General features: G+C 38.3%; 1 long non-coding RNA gene across 6 annotated transcripts in view; it reads right to left on the bottom strand.

Annotated features, from left to right (window-relative positions):
- Positions 1-21372, bottom strand: part of LOC118658860 — a 107182-nt gene that overhangs the window by 13558 nt on the left and 72252 nt on the right. For 2 of the 6 annotated variants that reach the window (XR_004968396.1, XR_004968400.1), the window contains exons 9-12: positions 13452-13513; positions 10263-10318; positions 10036-10088; positions 8687-8726 (exon numbers count right to left, since the gene is read on the bottom strand). This is a non-coding gene — a long non-coding RNA (uncharacterized LOC118658860). The remainder of the gene's footprint in view (positions 1-8686; positions 8727-10035; positions 10089-10262; positions 10319-13451; positions 13514-21372) is intronic. The other 4 variants (XR_004968392.1, XR_004968390.1, XR_004968398.1 and 1 more) reach the window with 3 other exon arrangements.

Below are 21372 nucleotides of genomic sequence, written 5' to 3' on the forward strand. Positions count from 1 at the left end.
CTATCTATGGCTGCTTTCTTGTTATGAAGGCCGAGTGAAGTAGTTGAGATAGAAGACATATGGCCCTCAAAGCCTTAAATATTTACTATCTGGCCCTTCACATAAAAAAAAAAAAAGCTATACTTAAGTTAGAGAAGTCATTCATAAAAAGAAGACAAAGAGAAATTGATATGGATTTAATGATGCATTGAGGGCATTTCAACCTTTGAGTAATTTGAGCAGCAATGGATTTCCAAGTGATGAGTGGCAGGTGTGTGGAGACTTGTTGGGAAAGGAATGAGACCAGTGTCTTGAAACCATTGAAGTGACTGTCACCACAGCCTCAGATAAAGATAAATTATACTGATTGTCTGAGTTAGAGTCCAGTCCAAAAAAACAGAAATTATACCGTGCTTCAATAGAGAGAATTTAGGGTAAGAACTTCACTAAAAAATGTTGGGGACCTAAAAAGCCAAAATATTTCAAAAAATGAAATATTGAGGTAATTCAAGAATAGTTATTGCATGAAGCAACACACCTCTGCAGCCCTCCACCACCCTCCTAGAGTGATTGATGTTGGGATGGAAGAGAAGAGGATGAATATATTAGAACCTAGCAGCACTGAGGAGGGATCCCCAAATCTGAGACACAGACTTCTACAGAGGGGGGCTGCCTAACGGGTGCTCGTGGCACCTCAGTAACTCAGAAGAGAGACCATAGAGAGTTAGGGTTCTGAAGAAGCGCCCAACCCAGGTGATGAAGTGCCTGTGAGGGGCACAGTGAGGCTGGTTCTACCACTTTCCAAGTAAGACCTGATTTCTCTCTTTCTATTGCTTATTATATGCATTTTGCACTTAGCACATTTAGGCACTAATAGCTAGTAGCTTGTCAATGGTGTATTATTTCATTCATTCAACTGATTCTCTTCCTCTGTCTCTCTATCTCTGAAAAATCACACATAGTACGTTATGCTTCTCAAAACTCTCCTCCAGTGGGATCAAAGTGAGAACATTTTTGATATAATTCATCTTCTATTGGTTGATGGATGTTAATGCTCCATATTTTCCAGTTACACATTGAAAAGGGTTGGGAATTTACCTCACTGCCTCTCCCTACTTTTGGGGTTTGAATAGGAATTTGATAGGTGTCTACACCTCTATATTTTACAAAATGCAGATGGTGGTGTTAATTGCCTACCACCCCCCCCTGCCCCCTGGTTTATATGGTTTATAATTGACTGTCATATCAAAGGGGTAGAGGAGTCAGCTTCATTGTACTCCACTTAGCTTTTTTGGCCAAAATCAATGTTGTATTTTTCCAAGTTACTATACCAATTATATACCTGGGTACTGGAAAGTAGCCACAGGGTGAGTCCATAAATACATTAGAGCTACTGTATTAGGGACTTGAGCTATACCCCATTTATAACCTGTACTCCCAATTCTACCTGGAAAACTACATTGGCACTTTTAGTCCCTTGGTATCAGTGTCAATTCAGATGCCATGTCCAACAGTCTTCAAAGAGTTGGAATATTTCACTTTCATCCAATACATTGTAAGGCATTTCCTCCAGCAACTCAACCTCCCCTTAGGCCGATGGGCTCAGAAGCAGGGAAACTTACATTTACAAACAGGTTGAAGGGTTGCTATTTTTCACCATGATCACAGATGTCAGCTTTCTACTCAATAGCTCTCATTTCTTTTCCCTAGTTACTCAAGTCAAACAACACCTATTTAGCTGTCTATCTTTCTCACACTTGGAAACACTGGAACCTATTAATCATCTTCACAGATCTCTGCAGGCTATAGCAACCCAATTACCATTTGACCTTGTGAGCCCTTCTGGTCATTAGTGCATCTCACTTCTGCCCATGGAGTGCTGCCACCTGGTCTCTGACATTCCAGAGCCTACCACCTCCAATTCCACTCAATCGGTATAGCCCTACAGGTAACCTTGCCCTGAAGAAGAGTGCCTCCAAGCTTATTAAAGATGCCACCTCACATATACATTTCTCAGTGCATTAGCAAAGAGTATTTTCTGTTCCCTTCCAAGGAAACTGACTCCTTCCTCATACTTTAAGTCATCTCCACTTCATCTGCTATAGGGCAATATTTCTTAAATATGTTACTAATTATTTGGGGTTTGATAAAATACAAATTCTGGTTCAGTATATCTGATGAGAAATAAAAATTTATATCTATATATATAAAAGACAAGGGACCAAATCGAGGGAACAACCAGAACAACCGGAATGGCCAGTCGCTATGATGTGCACTGCAGTGACCAACCGATGGGATCAAGGCCCCAGTCAGCTCCCCCAACCACCCACAGCCCCTGCCCCCAGCCGACCTGGCCACTGACCAGCCCCCTCCACCCTGATTGGGGGCAGGACTGGCCAGACAACTGCCTGTGGCCACTCGCCCTGGCTGGACCCACCCCCATTCATCCCCCACCCCAATCAGGGGTGGGGCCAGCGGCCAACCTCCCACATTCCCTCCCCCCTAAGAGCCTGGCGCCAATCGACCCTCATTGGGATGGGTGTCTGGACCCCACCCATGCACGAATTCGTGCACCAGGCCTCTATTTTATAACATGCTTCTGGGCAATATTGAAGTCACTAATCAGTATATGACCCTTTCAGTGACAATGCTACATCTAACCTGCAAAAATGTGTTCCATGAAAAACACGATTCAAGTGCTTCGAAGTCAATAAAATTCTCTTTTACTTATGACCCACTGGACTAATACTTTATATTTTTCCTTCCCATATTTTTCCTTGTTTCTTTCTGGTACCTATTGGTGGTCCTATAATTTCTTCATTTGTAAACAGTGTTCTACCAGAACAGAGACAAATTTTACTGCTGGACTCTGCTGAGCCCTGGTCCCTTAAAACAAGAGCGGAGAACAAAGAGAATCAAACAGAGAAAGAAGAAAAACCAAACTGGTCGTCTGTGATCTTTGGAGGAGATTTATGAAATGCTGCTCAACCTTCGCACTCAAAGAAATAAATGATTTCGTCCTAAATGTGTGAATGATGGCTTCACCAGTTAGAACTCCCCTGAACTTCTGAGTTGTGCATGTATAAAGAAAGGCTGAGGGACTTTTAGTGGACATCCTATGTAGGGGTTCAGGTAAACAGTGGGGTGGGAAGCAAGGGGCTTTCACATTGCACAGGGCTTGTATGAAACTCTTTATTGTAGTTCTGGCTAACAAAAGGGGTGGGGCCAAAAGAATCTGAAATGGCACAAAGGAGTTGTCCATTATATCTTCTATCCAACTTTCTGATCTCACCTCCTTGTAATCTTTCCTCCCCATTCTTTCTTCTACCCACTGCCATCTGCCAGCAGTAACTACTTCTGTGGTTCTCAACCTTCCTAATGCTGCAACCCTTTATTACAGTTCCTCATGTTGTGGTGACCCCAACCATAAAATTATTTTTGTTGCTACTTCATAACTAATTTTGCTACTGTTATGAATCATAATGTAAATATCTGATATGCAGGGTATATTTTCATTGTTACAAATTGAACATAATTAAAGCATAGTGATTAATCACAAAAACAATATGTAATTATATATGTGTTTTCCAATGGTCTTAGGCAACCCCTGTGAAAGGGTCGTTCGACCCCCAAAGGGGTCGCGACCCACAGGTTGAGAACTGCTGAACTGCTTGATTACTAGATATAGCCTCTCAATACTTGCTTTTTCTGATAACAGCCTGTCTCTTCCAGACCCTGCACTGTGAAAACAGTTCTTAACTAGTCCTGCTGGATTAGAGTTCTAGAAATCAGAACCCACATTGAAGTCAAACTCTTCCTCTCTCTACCCTTATATATCATTGTTTTCTCATCTGAAAAGCAGTGGTAGCAATAGTACTTGCTAATGTGCAGAAATTCAATTGTGATAAAATGAACAAAACTGCTCTGAAAACAATAGATCTCTAAACAGAATATCATTCATTGTTTTACATAGTAATTAATTTGTAATATGTAATGAGGAGAAAGTTCTATTAAATGCTTACAATATGAATACCTCAGGATTATTTGCATTTAAAAGGAAAAAATATAAAAGGAGAAATAAAAATGCTTAAAATTAGAAATTCTAACATTCAGATGACATATGTGCATTGTAGTGCTGGAGAGCTGCTTCTCAAAATCTTTTAATCCAGACCCGGCCAGTGTTCCTCAGTGGTTGAGTGTTGACCTATGAACCAGGAGGTCACAGTTTGATTCCTGGTCAGGGCACATGCCTGGGTTGTGGGCTGGATCCCCAGTGTGGGGCGTGCAGGAGGCAGCTGATCAATGATTCTCTCTCATCATTGATGTTTCCATCTCTCTCTCCCTTTCCCTTTCTCCCTGATTCAATAAAAATATATTAAAAATATTTTAATCCAGGTTATTTGCCTCATATTTTGCCTCTTTTTTTGTTGTTGTTTCTTAATAACTTCCAAGTAACAGTAGACACATACAACCACCGTTTTCTGAGCATTCACTTGGTGCCAGCTATCTTGCTATATTTATTACTCATAATAAACTTGAGATAAAGGTATCATTATGATTCTATTTGTCATGTAATGCCATATAATGGTATTATGATTCTATTTTCCATAGTTTTTAATATCTTAAATTATCTCCTAGTTAAAGCAGAGTTAGTAAGTGGGACAACCAACTCTTGAATCCAGGTCTGTATGAAAAGTCTCCTAAGCTCTTTATTTTTCTCGTTAGATATTGATCATTAACATGATCATACTTCTTGAATTGCTTTGGTCAAATCCAGTTTGTCTATTATCCTGATCTGAATATTAATAGTCCTTTCACTTCCTAAATTACCCCAGTTTTCATGGTACATTATTTGGTTACCCTACTGTTAAGAATTTTCATTTATGGAACTCTTGCCTTTTGCAACAGCATGGATGGAACTGGAGAGCATTATGCTAAGTGAAATAAGCCAGTCAGAGAAAGATAAATACCACATGATCTCACTCATTTGTGGATTATAGAGAACAACATAGACTGATGAAAAGGGACAGACTCAAAGACTGAGAAACAGCAATCAGGCTATCAATCCCCAGAAGGAAAGTAGGGGAGGGCGGGGGTAAGGGGAAGAGATCAACCGAAGGACTTGTATACATGTATATAAGCCATACCAATGGACATGGACAACAGGGGGATGGGAGCATGAGTTTGGGGTGGGGGGAGGTTGGGGGTTAATGGGGGGGATGAGGACACATTTGTAATACCTTAACTAATAAAAAAAAAATGTTAAAAAAAAGAGAAAAAAAAAAAAGAATTTTCATTTATTATTATTATTTTTTTAATCCTCACCCAAGGATATTTTTTCATTTATTTCTTAAGAATGGAAGAGAGAGGGGGAAAGATAGAGAGGAATATTGATTTTAGAGAAACACATTGATTGGTTGCCTCCTGCACACACCCTGACTAGGGCTGGGGCCAGGGAGGAGCCTGCAATCGAGATAAGTGCTCTTGACCAGATTCAAACTTGGGAGTCTGATTTGCAGGCCAATGCTCTATCCATTGAGCCAAATAGCTAGGGAAAGCATTCTTTTTTGCCTTGATTTTAAATAAAGTTTATCAGTATATAAATACTTCATATTTTTCAATTTGTTTTGTCAGATAATAACATAGTTTGATTCTCTAAATATTAAATACTACACCTCATTACCAATTTGGCTTCTTTTTTCTCAATGGCCATTATAATGAAACTAGAAGCCTGGTACACAAATTCATGCACTGATGGGGTCCCTCAGACTGGCCTGCTCCCTCTTGCAATCCAGGACCCCTAGAGGGGTGTCAGACTGCCACTTTCAGCCTGAAGGGATCAGCCCGAAACCGGCAGTCTGACATCCCCCAAGAGATGTAGTAGTGGAGTTGAGCTGCTTCTGTTCATCCTGGCCCCACTGCACCTGCTGCCTCTGCTCAGTAGCATGCTGCCTGTGGCGGTGGGAGAGGCTTGCACCACTGCAGCAGCGCTGACCAGCCCTGAGCCTGGGGTCTGGCGCCCATCAGTCAGCTGAGTGGTGTTCCCACTGTGGGAGCGCATTGACCATCTGGGGGCAGCTCCTCTGTTGAGTGTCTGCCCCTGTTGGTCAGTGCACATCATAGTGATCCGTCAACTGGTTGTTTGGTCTTTCGGTAGCTTGGGCTTTTATATATATAGATGGTACAGTCATAAATTGGGGTTCAGAAACCCTGATTACTGCTTCTTACTCTCCCAATCCCACTTATTGGATGTGTAACTATAAACAAATTACTTTAAGGCTCTGAGGTTCAATTTTATTTCCTTTATAAAAAGACATGAAGTTCTTCTAGATTCTTGGTACTGATTTTTCTAGTGCTAAAATTTCAACTCTCTCCTCCATATCTTAGAAAATGGGTCAAGTCTGATTATAGCTGATGCTCCATTCCACACAAATTTATGTTAGGAATATATTAAAGGGGCCGAGACTTCAGAAATGAACGTTTCTACTCTCTCCAAGGTTTAGGGGTAATTTGGCATCTAATCTATATTCTAAAAGCCACATTTGTTAAGAATCCATCTTAAGTTTTTAACCTCTGTTTATAATTGGTGTTAAAAAGATAAATTATATATAGTTAACATAAAGCTCAATTTGCTTATTGTGGGCAGGAATATCATGACTCAGTTAAATAAAATGCAAACCTATATCAAATTTTCATGGCCTTAACAGAAGAATGGCCTTGCAAAGATATCCATAACTAATCTGCAGAACCTATTACTATGTTATGGTACATGGCAAAGGGAAATTAAGGTTGCAGATGCAATTAAATTGCTAATCAGATGATGTGAAAATGTGGAGATTTTGCTGGATTATCTGGGTGGGGACAGTGTTATCACAAGCATTCTTAAATGTGGAAGGGGGAGGCAGAATAGTCAGTGTAAAGTGGCGACATGTGAGAAAGATTTGAAAGCAATTGTGATCTTTGAAGATGAAAGGAAACCATGAGCAAAGGAGGTTGGGCAGCCTCTAAAAACTGGAAAAAGCAAAACAAGGAATTGCCCCCTACATTCTCCAAATTGGAACGTCCTCCTGACAACAACTTGTTTATAGTCTATGAGATCCATATAGACTCTGACCTCCAAAATTACAAAACAATAAATGTCTGTTGTTTTAATCCAATATATTTATAGTAATTTGTTACAGCAGCCATAAGAAATTAATATAGTCATTAAAAAAACAAATAGACTCATTACTGAGCAAATACTCTGGGAGACAAGTGACTACACGCTTAATTGTTAACGTTATTCTTAAATAATTTCCCAATGTCATAATAATCTTTTTTAAATTATGACACATCTCATTATAAAATATTGTATGTACAGTAGAATGATAATCATGAGACATGAGAAACATAAAAATGTAATATACTCATCAAAATAATTCAAAATAGCATGTATTATTATTGCAATTATAAAATGTGAATGCATGTGGAAAAGTTCTGGCAAATAACATGAAACAAAAGGTTATAGTAGGGTTGAAATATTAGTTTTTATATTGTATATATTTTTATTATTGTCATGTGTTTGTGGTTATTGATGTTGTTGCTTGTACAGTTGGTGCAAAAATAAACAGGTGGGTCCCGCAGGGAGCTGAGCCTCCCCAGTCACCCAACAGCAGGGTGAGGTGGTGCAGGGTTAGGTGGTACTCTGATGATCCTTTCCCCAGTGTCAGTTTGGCCCAGTAGGCAGCTGATCTTTCACTGAACCCAGTATCAACAGATGGAATGAGTTTGTCCAAGGTGAATGTAGTTGGCACACCACTTTTCCCTCCCATTACACTTTGTCATAGTTCACCTCTGGTGTCAGATGGATTCCAATCCAGTAGCAACAAAACAATGAAAATTGTTGTAAGAAGGCCCAGAGTGAAGCTGAGTTTATATCTCAACCTGTACACAATGAGGAGCTAGAAATAGGTTCCTCACTTTCTCTGGTAAAGTGTCAGCAGAGCTGAGGGGGAGGTGAACTTACAACCACATCCATCTGCAAAGAGCCAGTGTGCAATGCTCCGCTTTTGTTGTGTGTAGAAGCACAGCGGGAACCTAAACATATGCATCCACCTGACACACCCTGTACCCCTCCACAAGGAAACACTGATTAACAATAAAGATGAAATAGGATACAGAGTCTCATATTATCAATCCAAATGTTCAAATATAATTGAGAAAGCACTCATGAGATCAAGAGTCATGAAAACCACAATGTAAAGGAGAAAAGAGGTCAACAGATACCAGTAGAGACACAAATCAGATGTTAGAATTATTGGACAAGTATTTTAAAAGATCCATCATAGCCCTAACTGGTTTGGCTCAGTGGATAGAGCATCGGCCTGCAGACTCAAGGGTTTCAGGTTCGATTCCGGTCAAGGGCATTTACCTTGGTTGCGGGCACATCCCCAGTAGGGAGTGTGCAGGAGGCAGCTGATCGATGTTTCTCTCACATTGATGTTTCTAACTCTCTATCCCTCTCCCTTCCTCTCTGTAAAAAAAAATCAATAAAGTATATTTAAAAAATTAAAAGATCCATAATAAAAAAAAACTTCAATTAGCAATTTAAATTCTTTTGAAACAAAAAATAGAAAATCTCGGCAAATAAGTAGAAGTTATATTGAAGGGGGACCAAATAAAACACATATAACTTGACAACAAATCACTGAAGGAGAATAAAACTCACCAATTGGACTTCACTGATGACCGAGGATATAATTCATGAACTGGAGGACAAAGTAATAGAATTTGCTTAATCTGAATATTTGAAAGAAAAATAGTCTAAAAATATCAACAGATTCTCAGGGACCAGTGGAATAGTAACAAAAGAGTCCACATTCTTTTTTTTATATATATATTTTATTGATTTTTTATAGAGAGGAAGGGAGAGGAATAGAGAGCTAGAAACATCGATGAGAGAGAAACATCGATCAGCTGCCTCCTGCAACACCCCTCACTGGGGACGTGCCCGCAATCAAGGCACATGCCCTTGACCAGAATCGAACCTGGGACCCTTCAGTCCACAGGCCAAAGCTCTATCCACTGAGCCAAACCTTTCAGGGCGAGTCCACATTCTTATCATTGGAGTCCCAGAAGGAGAGAATGGAGAGAGTAGAGCTGAATAAGTGTTAAAAAAAAAAAAAAATTCTGGCTGAAAACTTCCCAAATTTGCCAACACACAAAAACTTACAGATTCAAATGCTGAATGAATTCAAATAGGATAAATACAAAATAACTCAAGCCAAGATACATTATAATTAAACTCCTGAAATTAAAAAAAAAAAATCTTAAAACAGCCATAGATAACCAAAACATTACTAATAAGTGAAGAAACACCTGTTCAAAGGACACCAGATTTTACATCTGAAACCTTGGCAGCTAGAAAAAAAAAAAAAAAAAAAAAAAAGACACAACATTTTTGAAATACTGAAAAAAAAATGTCAACCATAATTTCCATATCTGGAGATAATGACATCAAGAATGATGGTGAAATAAAGACATGTTCAGGTGGAATATTATGTTGGGGTTATTTCCCATCACACACACAAAAAAGAACAATTACAGTACAGTTTCCCATTTAATTCTAAGTTTCTAAGGAGCAATCCTGGCAAAATGAAGAGAATGGTCCTGAATTCTTGCTGTTAGCAGTTGTTAATACCTTTTTGGAAAACACATTTAACGTGTTTAGAACATAACTATTAATTTTTGTCTATTGAACCAGTTCCTCATACCTTCTTCCTACCTCAGTAAATGACAAGCCTATCCTTCCATTTGCTCCTATCAAAATCCCTGGACTTGTCTTGATTTCTCCCTTTCTCTCACTTCCACAATATAACCAAATCCATATGTCTATCTTTAAAACCACCTTTTCCCACCAATTGTGCACTTGAGTCCAAGCCATCATCATCTCCCACGTACTCTCCTAGCATCGTTGCTCAATATGTTTCAAGTGTACCAAGATAACAACTCCTCTCACATTCAACGAGGCCTGAAGGAATTAGAGTAGCTGGGAAGTAATAATGTGCATTGACCCACCTCTTATTTTCCTAATGTGCCATACGGTCATTCTTAATTTCTGTGTGAGCTTCCTAGAGTGAAAGATATTGATAGAGAATTAGGTTTAAACTATGGCAATAACCTACAATAGTTTTCCTGTTCTACTTTCTGCCTTGCTTTAGTGAATTTCTCACAGAGAAAAAAAATGATTTTTCAAAAATATGTCACATAATGTCTACACCTACTCAAATACACCAAAGCCTTACCATCTGGTATGGCTACTCAAAACTTGGTTCTGATGTCAACACTGACGTTCTCATACCTATTAAGAGGGATGGAAAAGATATGTTACTCACATAAGAAGGTTTTATGGGGTCCAGCTGGCATGTCTCAGTGGTTGAGCATCGACCTATGAACCAGGAGGTCCCAGTTTGATTCCTGGTTAGGACACATGCCTGGGTTGTGGGCTCGATCCCCAATGTGGGGCATGTAGGAGGCAGCCGATCAATGATTCTCTCTCATCATTGATGTTTCTATCTCTCTTTCCCTCTCCATTCCTTTCTGAAATCAATACAAAATATATTTTTATAAAAAGAAGGAGGTTTTCTGGGAATAACAGAAAACTGCCAAGGAAATCTAAAAATGCCTTAAAAGAGGAGAAAGATGCTGGCTTGAGGCTTTACTGTGGCTAGGCCTTTGGCCTGGGTTGAGGATTTCTGCTTGCAGATAGAAGCTTGGGTAGTTTGAACTCCTGCTGGCACCAAAGAGAAAAGCACAAGGATGTCTTAGCTTGTCCAGATGGGAAGCACAAGGGGAACAGAAAAGGGTGAGGCCTAAAAGCTCTTAGCTGTCATGTCACATAGCAAAAAGATGGAGTCATTACATCATCTTACTGAAATCATGCCACATCTCTTTACCATGACCTAGAATATCCTACAGGTCTACATCCCTGAATAACCTTCACCACCTCCCACCGCCATCATCCACTTTGCTTCACTCACAGTGGCCTCCTGTTTCTCTGACAGTCCAAGCAAACCCTAAGAACTAGAACAGAGCTTAGTAAATATATGTTGACTGACTACTAATTATACCAAGAAATAAAATATTAGCAGAATTCTAGATGTTTCCCTCATTTCCCCGCCTAGTTAGTAACTATGTCTTTCTCCCAAAAGCTATCCTGACTTTTTGCAATATAGGTGATAGAGCTATTCAATTCCATCTTTTTAGATTTTCTCTATCAATGTTATTAATGAATTTGCAGCAGAAGTAGGCAGGGATTTAAAGTGTTACTACCTCTCTGGGATGTAGATCCAGATGAACATTTCCTAGACCAGTGGTTGTCTGCGTACCACTGGTGAGGTCCGAAAGGTTGGCAACCATTGGTCTAGGATGGAGGACAGCTTAGGAAGAGCTGCCCTGGGCTAAGTAGTCTACATGGAGGGACAGCTGAGGCAGAGGTGGCCTGGGCTGAGTGGTCAAGATGGAGGACAGCTGAGGGCAGAGCTGGGCTGGGGGTGAGTGTTCTAGATAAAGCATGTCAAACCCGAGGCCCGAGGGCTACAGGACTCATTTATCTGGCCCGTATTAGCTTTGATTTAGATCAGTGGTTCTCAACCTTGGCTGCACATTAGAATCACCTGGGAATCATTTTAAAATTCTGATTTCTGGGCCTCATCCTCCAGAAATTCTGTTTCTTTATTACTAATGTTGTGGCCCCATCCCATAACAAAGAAACAGAATTTCTGGAGGATGAGGCCCAGAAATCAGGATTTTAAAATGATTCCCAGGTGATTCTAATGTGCAGCCAAGGTTGAGAACCACTGCTCTAGATGGAGGACATCTGAGGCAGAGCTGGGCTGGGCTGAGTGATCTAGATGGAGGACAGCTGAGGCAGTGCTGGGCTGGGCTGAGTGGTCTAGATCAGTGGTCGCCAACCAGTGGTCTGCAGACCACTGGTGGTCCATGAGGTCCAAAAGGTTGGCAACCGCTGTCCTAGCCAATACTTGTTTTCGGAGCCCTCTGCTGGAAGATTCATGACCAAATCACAGCCCTCAAGCCTGTGTGCTTTCACTTGTCTAAAGTGGTACCTTGGAACCAGTCTTGGATAACAGCAGCCAATAAACCTGACATTAACTGTTGTCGTGTTTATATGGACTGACAGTATCAGGTTTAAAAGCATTTACATCAACATGAATCACGACGACATGATTGGCTATTAATTGTTCACACATGCTATTTTAACTTTCACCACGAAACTTCCTTTGGCCTCATTTTCAGAGATATACTAGAGGTAGGGAGATCGATTGGAGTCTTCTGTGTGTTTTGCAGGTTAGCCCTGTCAGTCTAAATGGATGCCATTTCTGTTTTCCAGAATACTATTATAATAAGTGACTTGGGACATTGCACATGTGTCTGTGTGTGTTTTAAAAGAAATCTAAAACGGGTAAAAATCATTTTGATTCGACTTTTTTTTTTCTATGTAAACCCTAAATGGGGCTCATGAGAAGTGTCAGGTGAACGTGGCCCAAGTTTCCAGGAGAACTCACTCCTTCCCAAAGGATATAAATAAAAGATTTATGACTCCAGGTGAAAAGCAGAAGAAAGCTGGTGACTGTAGATGGCTTTAGCTTTGGGTTTCTGGTTCATTGGGAGTCTAAAATGAAACTTGGCCATTGCAGAGGGCATGCCTTTATAAATGAGAAGAAAGCCCTTGCAGAATCTGCACAAAACGGGCCTCAGTCTGTGGCTGTCAATTCACATGCACTATGTCTCCAAAGACTCTTGCGTTAACTTGTAGAAAGTAGACTCCATTTTCATCTTGAGCTAGAATGTTGTCAACGACATTTTATGAATAGTTTGCAATTCCAAGTTTCCTCAATTAAAACAAACCTTGATAACATTTTGTGTGACTCACAGAGGCGACTGAAACACTACCCTGAAATGGACTTGGTCCACTTGGCAGTATGCTCTCCAGTATTCGGAACGGGAAATCAAGTTATGTCTGTCTGTGTATCTTGCACCACGTACCTAATTCATTAAGGAATTAGAGCTCTGAGTTTTCAGAGTATTTTTCCCTGCTATGGAATTTTTAATATGTAAGCTGAATCAGAGTGTCTGTTTGTGATTTTAAAAAACCCCAAATTGAAGACTTTTGCAGGTGCATATTGGCATGTGGGTGGGATCTAGACCATGGACGAGCTCACATTTCAGCACCAAAGTAGAAAATGGGCATGGAATGAATCCTCTCTTGCCCCATTAACAACTAGCTTCATAGGCAACATCTGGAGTTTGCATAGGTATTTTATGACTTAAAAATAGCAGAAGTCACACCACCATTGGCTATAGTACTCCTGACCTAAGAACCACAACAGTCATTGAAAGAACAGTCTTCTCATTGATTAAAAAGGCTCAACCATTTTTCACTTCTAATTTTTGAGGAATTATGCAAAACTTACTTTTACAAAATGGGGTCCACCTTCTGTTTCTAATTTAGTGCATCATAGTGCTTGATTGTCTCCTGCCAGGAGGGAAAGAGAAATGCTTAATGCTTCTAAGAAACATCCTCCTTTAGTTGGCCCCTGGTTCTGCCACCCTCCCACAGAGATCTCCCAACACATGGACCATCCAGCAAAGTTAAAAGATGGTCAAGATATGGCTTTTCTGCTCCCCCAAGATATGGATTTTCAGAAGGTAGGCAAATTGACTTTAAGACAATATTTAACACTGTGTAGGTTCCTACATTAATGTTCTTAAAAGAACTAGAGACCCCTTTTCTCTATTACTCAGATCAATTGGGTTGGGTGAGTAGAGTATCCATTTCTCAAAAGAGATTTTAATCCTTGAATACAAGAAACTGATGACAATTAATATATACATTATATGTTAGCATTTTTAAAAACTTTCCATGATACGTGTTGACCTGATTTTGGAACACTACAAAATCTATGTGGGAACTAGAGGACTGGTTTCCCCTGGTATTGTCTAAAGTTTAGACTCTTCTAAACCAATGTATGGGATGAAATTTCCTTTTTGTGAAATTCAGAAACAGGTAAAAGTAATAGTGGCTGCCTTTGACAGAGAAGGATTGATTGGAAAGGGAAATAAGGGCTGTTTGGGGTGATATAAAATGTCCGTATACAGAAAAAAACAACAACAACTTTGTGTTTGGGTTCCCAGGAGATTTTAATGCATGATCAGATTTGAAAGTCACAGTTATGAAGAGAATACCTTGGTCAAGCAGGTGACTAGGAATCACAGAAACAAAGTAAACAAAAGAAATAACAAAACCATTGTGTGTAGGACTATTTGGTCAAGTTTAATTATCTAGGCAGAAAGTGCTAAAACCAGTGCTATACACATTTTAGAGCTCATAAAAATATCTGGGAAAATGTTAAAAGGGTGTGTTCCTGGTTTCCACACACAATGATCCTGACTGATTTAGTAAGTGCCGGGAGCCGGTCCATCCTTGCTGTTTCAAGGGACCTGGCATATATGGCATACTGTTCTTAATATGTTTGCTCACTTTCTTGGCACTATGTGTTTTAACCAAGATTACCTCTCTGAGAAAGTTTGTTTCCCCAGGTAGGGATTTTCCCCTGAAGTTAGGGAGGGAATAAAACCCCTCAACTAAGTGCCAGGCGGGTAATTAATCACTTTAACTACGAACAATCATGCTTAAGCTACATAATCTTTACTCCCTGGAATGGAGATAAGAAACGCCCTAACCTTTGGAATAGAGATTGATAGGATTGAATCAACTGGTATAAATACAGATGTAACAAGACAGCAAAAGACAGAACTTAGAAGACAGAACCTACACAGAACCTAGAGACAGAAGAACTTCGCTGGAGAGAACATGGCAAAAGATCCTGGACTGAACCTGACTACAGAAATTGGCAAGAGAACCTGACTAGAACCTGGTGACTGAACCTGGCTGGAGAACCTGGACAGAACCTGGCTGGAGAACCTAGTGAGGGAACATGGCTACAGAACCTGGCTGGAGAACCTGGAGAACCTGGTTGGAGAACCTAGCAAGAGAATATGGACACAGAACCTGGCTGGAGATCCTAACCAGAACTTCGCTGGAGATCCTGACCAGAACTTGGCTAGAGATCCTGGCTAGGCTGCTGATCAACTGAATGCTGTCTCCATGTCATTCCTTCTTTGCCGACTCCGTCCACACCTTTGGGAACCCCTGGACCTGCTGGGGTTGGACCCCAGCAAGTAAGCATGAGGATTGCTGCCTTTTGTGATTGTGAGATTGCAAATATATTGATTTAAACCTTTATTATAGCTCAGGCTCTGCCCCAAATGAAATTGCAAGCTTAAAAAAAATATTTTATGCTTTTCAGATATTGAATACATGGATAATAACTATCAGAAGTTTAGAAATTAAGATATGTATACTATTGAATGCATACATATTTGATTTTTCTGTGTATTGATTTATTTACATGTGTCACCTGTCATGTGGGAGTTGTGAAAAGTACATTTGTCCTGAACAAAGAGAGTTCACAGAGTAGAGAATTTAATTGTCTTAATATGACACTTGTAATAATTACCAGAACTAAAGACTACTGTCTCACATATCCACTAGAAATCTGTTAATATTGCAAATATAATTTAGTTATTTAAAGCTTTTAACAATATACTGGAAAATTGTTATTGAATTTTATACTCAACCAGTACATTTCTAATGCTTTTCTAATTGGTTCCTTTTAAAAAAATGTATTTTTATTGATTTCAGAGAGGAAAGGAAGAGAGAGGGATAGAGACATCAGTGATGAGAGAGAATCATTGACCAGCTGCCTCCTGCATGCCCCACACTGGGGATCAAGCCCACAACCCAGGCGTGTGCCTTGACAGGGAATCCAACTGTGATCTGCTGGCTCATAGGTGGACACTTAATCACTGAGCCATACTGGCTGGGCTCCTAATTGGTTTTTAAAAACCATTTGATTATTTTTAAAATGCTCCTACTATTTAACAGTAATAAATCCCTTAGATATCCCACTTTTTAACAGTGGCACAGCATGTACTACTTAGAGTAAAACTATAAGTGGGAAGAAAACAGTTCAATAATCTCAAATCCATTTTGAAATCAGAAGTTGTTCTGACTGTACTTGTCGGTGCATGTGCGCCTCTAGGCTCATTTGTCTGTGTTCTATCTCACCGACTTTCATCCAGAGAGCTTCAAAACTCAGGTGTTTTATTAATTACTCATTTTAGAGCCTAAAGAAGTTCTAATCTTCAATTCTGAACAATTAATAGAGAGAGAAAAAGGAGTCATGCAAGACATGTTTAAAATGCTCATAAATGTAGGACACAAAACAAATTTGTTCCTTTAGTGTAAACCTGGTAGTGCTTCCTCTGTAGATCTTTGTGGTCTCTGCTCTTCTGAAATAGCAGGAAATGTTTTAACAATTAGAGTGAGCAAATTGTAAAGGGAAATATGGTAGAGAGTTACCAGCCGGGTCCTTAAATAAAACATTCCTTTCCTAATGTAGTCCTGATGCCGCTCCGTCTTCTGTTAGTCTGGGCCCACTGCGCTGCCATAGGCAAGAATCAAATATACAGTAGTTTGATAGTGGGAATGCATGCAGCAATAGAACAGAAGCACAATTATGATAGGAGCAAAGAAGGCATGAACTGCATTTACCTTGAGGCATCTTTTTAGTTTCCCTTGAACAAATTAAAATGCAGACTAATTTCAGTGATGTGTGTTTGTCTCATTTGCATTCTTTACAAAAGTTCTAACTTGTCTAAAATCAGATATTATTTTTATTTATTGTACCAAGCTTAGAAAAAGAAATGTTGGTGCATGAGTTACCCATTTGTTTTTAATTCTGGAGGAAAATAAGTGTATGTATTTGAAAAAAAAAAAAAAAAGCTCAATGAATAGAAAGAAGGTTCAGGGAATATATATATTTTAAAATTTCTACTAAAATAATAGAAATAATTTAAAATTAATTTTCATATTAAGGTGAATTAATTCTTCAAAGCTTCATTCCATGTAAGACCTTAAGAATTTATTTTCTATGGTATCCCCCTATATCTACCATATATAAATAGTGATGTTATACATGGTGTTAGATGAACAAGCCAAAGACTTAATCCAAAAGTTTTAGTTGAGGTATTTTTGCAATATATTGGAGGAATTTAATTGTAGGAAAGCATACAATCCCCTTTGAAAGTTATTCTATATGGTGCTCTTAGATATTAGATTTTATTAAGAACATTTTTAATACTTGATAAAATTTAATGTGTTATTTTGACTGACAATTATGAGAGAGAGAGAGAGAGAGAGAGAGAGAGAGAGAGAGAGAGAAAGAAAGATTGAGAGAGAGAAAGAATGTGTGAGTATACAGAAAGATCAAAGTTAGTAGTGAACTTGAATTCAAATATGCCCCATACTCACATCCCATTATAGAGTATTTGTTAAAACCTGAGCCTGGTGTCAAATATCATTGGTTCAGGGTTGTACTCCATCATTTCACTATCTCTGTGACCTCCAGCAAATGTTTATATTACTAAGGCTCAATTCTTTAATTTAAAAAATCTAGAATAATAATATGATCTATTTTATTGGATTGTATTAGGTGGGTATGAGAAAATTATTCTAAAGCATTACATAATGTATTTGCTTTCATATCATAGCCAGTTAATGTTCAATTACTTAAGAGCAAGGAGTTATGCATTTTGTACTATCAAATCTACCACACTCTTCTCTAGCCTTCATTTTAAATTATTTTTCTAATTTGAGCATGTTAACCAATTTCTTTCTTCCTCTGGTATTTTTCTCACCAGGCTGCTTTTCTCCATAACCCTGTTTCTTTATTATCAGTAGCATAAATTAAGTACTAATATATTTTTTATTGCTAATTATAAATGTGCATTCTGTTTTAATTTCTACTTTTTAACTCTTTGAATCCATGGCATTTGCACCATTCCAGGCATATATTTTGCACTAAATAAATATTTATTACTAGTAATAGGTATGTGATCATAGTAATATATATGTGATGATAATGCTTTAGACTGAGCATTACATTTATACGGTGTCTCAAATATAGCATTCAGAATGCTAACATGTTTTAAAGATTTTAGTTATAGGGACTTTCTAGACACCTATAAATAATTTGATTAGGAGTAGGGCATAAGTATCTCTGGAGAGACAGCTACTTTGGACCATTTACTTGAAACACATAACTGTATTCATCAGCAAACAGTGAATTTATCGAGAGTTAAGGGTGCATTTAAAATAGTGTTAGAAAAAAAGGATGAAATAAAAAGTGCATTAGAAGTTTAACCAATCTGACTCCAAGATCTGAACTTATTCTACATGTGGAATCCATCAGGCTGACTTTAGTGGCACTTGCAAACTTCCCTTTTCTATAACTGTTCCTCATTAAACTTGGAGGGATCGAGGATAACTTTTTTTTCAGTAACTTATGACATTTGTGTCTATTTGCAACAGTTGTAAAAATATAGTATGACCAGGAAACATCATAAAACACTCATAAACTCTTCTAAAGGCAGCCAAAGAACTGGAGTTTCCACAGCAGTTAATGATGCAAATGTGAGTGAATTATCCCTCGGCAGTGGCTGTGTGAAATCTGTGAACTATGTAATGCATTTTAGCAAATATTTAAGGCATAAAAATACAAACAGAACAGTTTTGTATAAAACAAAACCTATATAAAAGAAAATTCCTCAACTGCTCTGTCAACCTCAAGAATGAATTACTGTGGGAGAAAGATCCATTTTACTGTAGAATATCTATTCTTATCACATTATTTTAAAATGTAATGTTCTCTGAGAGGTTATAATTTACTTCTTAAAACCAATGACTTCAGTTTATTACAGGTGGAAAGTGAACTGTTTTCCATATGGAAAATGCAGAGTAATATTCTACAAATGGACAATTTCAGAAGAAAATGAAAATACAAGAAATATATGTTTATAAAATTACTGATACATGGGTATATGCATATATCACCTTCTTTTAATTTTATTATAAATGATACATACATATTATAACTTTTTAAAATAATATCTAAAGAATTTTGGTGCTATGAGAATTCACACATTTTATAGTTCCTTGCAATGCTCCATGTGGCCATAATTCCAAAGTAATGTTAGCAAAGAACTTTTGATAGCAATTAATAATGCTGGCTGAATTCAATTTATTTATTTTCTTTTTATTTTCTGAGTTCCTGATAGGTCTTTGCCATTATTAGAATATGTGAGACCTGTTCTTTCCAAACCATAGAAGAAGCATCTTAGAGTTGGATTTCCATCACAAGACTGATCTTTTTCCCAGAAACTAGACTGTTGGGAAGATTAAAAAGACATGAAGTTTTAACAGTTATGCTACCTGTTTGAATCATTCCAAGACTAAAAAGAATTAAAATCATGTCACATTCTAGGTTAGCTTGGCATAAGCAGCACATTTCCCACTTTTATTATTAGCTGAATCTCTTGGGGGTGCCTCTTTCTGGAATTCAGAGAGTGTTCAAGCCCAATGATGAAACTCTTTTGGCACAGAGAAGCTCCCTAGTTCTAATCAGAAAAAGGAAGAAAAAAACACACAAAAGGATGGTGATGATAACTTGGAATGGCCACTAGCCAGACTAACTTGTTCTGGAAGATTCCGTTCCCAAGAGATTCAGAAAAATGAAATATTAGAAGGAGATTTAAGCATACTGTCAACACTATCTGGCAGTCTGCTAAACATAGCAATAGTAGTATGATCAGTCTCAGAGATAGGACAGCAAGATAAAATAGGCACTTGAGGACAATGGCCCTGATACAGAGTTATGGACAATGAAATACATTTAGTTGACCCATATCCTCTTCACAACTCCCACACCCAACAAATGCTTAGTCTTTGAGCTTACACCTCTATCACTGATGATTTTAAGATGTGAATTGTAGAGTCAAAGAAACACACAGAGCAGTGTAATAGAGATGGAAATTTCCCAGAAGTGACAAGTATAGGAAAAAATAAAAGACAAAAAAGATAATAATGCTAATTACTCTTTTTTTTCCTAAATAGGAGTTACTCAATGTAGAGATGGCATATTTTCCCATGATTACTTCATCACAAATATTTAGATCAACAGATATATTTAATACACACACAACACATAGCCCTACATACATGTATCTGTGTCACTTGAGTTTTAAAATTTGATTTTATTGAAAAAATGAATGAGAAAACTAATTGAAAATGAGGATGCACACAATCCAAATGTCCTCTGTAAACTTGGTTTCTTTGTTCAGGCACCAGCAATATAGAGTATTGACATTAGACAATGTAAACACATTCATGACACTTACATCATTATGTCACATGCTGTTAATCACCTAGCATGCTGTGAAATCTGCTAACCTGTTATAAAATACACACATTTCCTTATTTGGAAATGTTTCAACTTATTGCCTTTCTTTCTAAAAATGACCTGAAATTGATGTTTTCAAGACATGGCTAAACATTTATAACATCAGTCACAGAGGAACACCATAATTGTGTACATGCTCACTCACTAGTACATCCATTTAATAACTTTCTGCTTGCCTATATGGCGTACCTTCAAACTGGTTGCAAACTGGGAACTCTAGTATAATGGACTAAGAAAGTTCTTTACCCTGATTAATCAAAAATATGTTGAACATTTCAAAGACAAAGAGACAAGGAGGAGGTTGTCAATGGTGAGATCTGTGTTGCCGATTTTGCTAATAGTAGCTTGCATGCCACTCTTTGCTGTTGTTGTTGTTTAAACAATTCTTCATTGTTCAAAGTATTACATATAGTATTACATATTCCTCCTTTCCCTTCTACCCCCCATTGACCTCTCCCCAGCCACTCCCACCCCCAGCAATATAAAGTGAAAATAGGATAACAGCTAAGGTATTTTACTAGCTCTGAAGGCGGTTTATTTTCTTGATTCTTTGTGTTATTTCCCTAGAGTCATCTTGTTTCTAAACTTTAAAACATGAAAGTGCCCAAGGAAATCGTTTAGATGGATATTGTGTTTGCAATATCCTGATATTCAAAAGCAGGTTTGATGTGACCAGGACACTGCCAGTGGTCGGCAAACTCATTAGTCAACAGAGCCAAATATCAACAGTACAACGATTGAAATTTCTTTTGAGAGACAAATTTTTAAAACTTAAACTATATACGTAGGTACATTGTTAATAACTTAATTAGGGTACTCCTAAGGCTTAGGAAGAGCCACACTCAAGGGGCCAAAGAGCCGCATGTGGCTTGCGAGCCGCAGTTTGCCAACCACGGCACCATTCCTCTTGTCTTTCTAGCTTTCCTGAGCTACCATAGAAAGTATATAATAAGGGTGATTTCTGATGATATCC

This window comes from Myotis myotis, unplaced genomic scaffold, assembly GCF_014108235.1.
Source record: "Myotis myotis isolate mMyoMyo1 unplaced genomic scaffold, mMyoMyo1.p scaffold_m19_p_1, whole genome shotgun sequence".
In the NCBI taxonomy this organism is placed as follows: Eukaryota; Metazoa; Chordata; class Mammalia; order Chiroptera; family Vespertilionidae; genus Myotis; species Myotis myotis.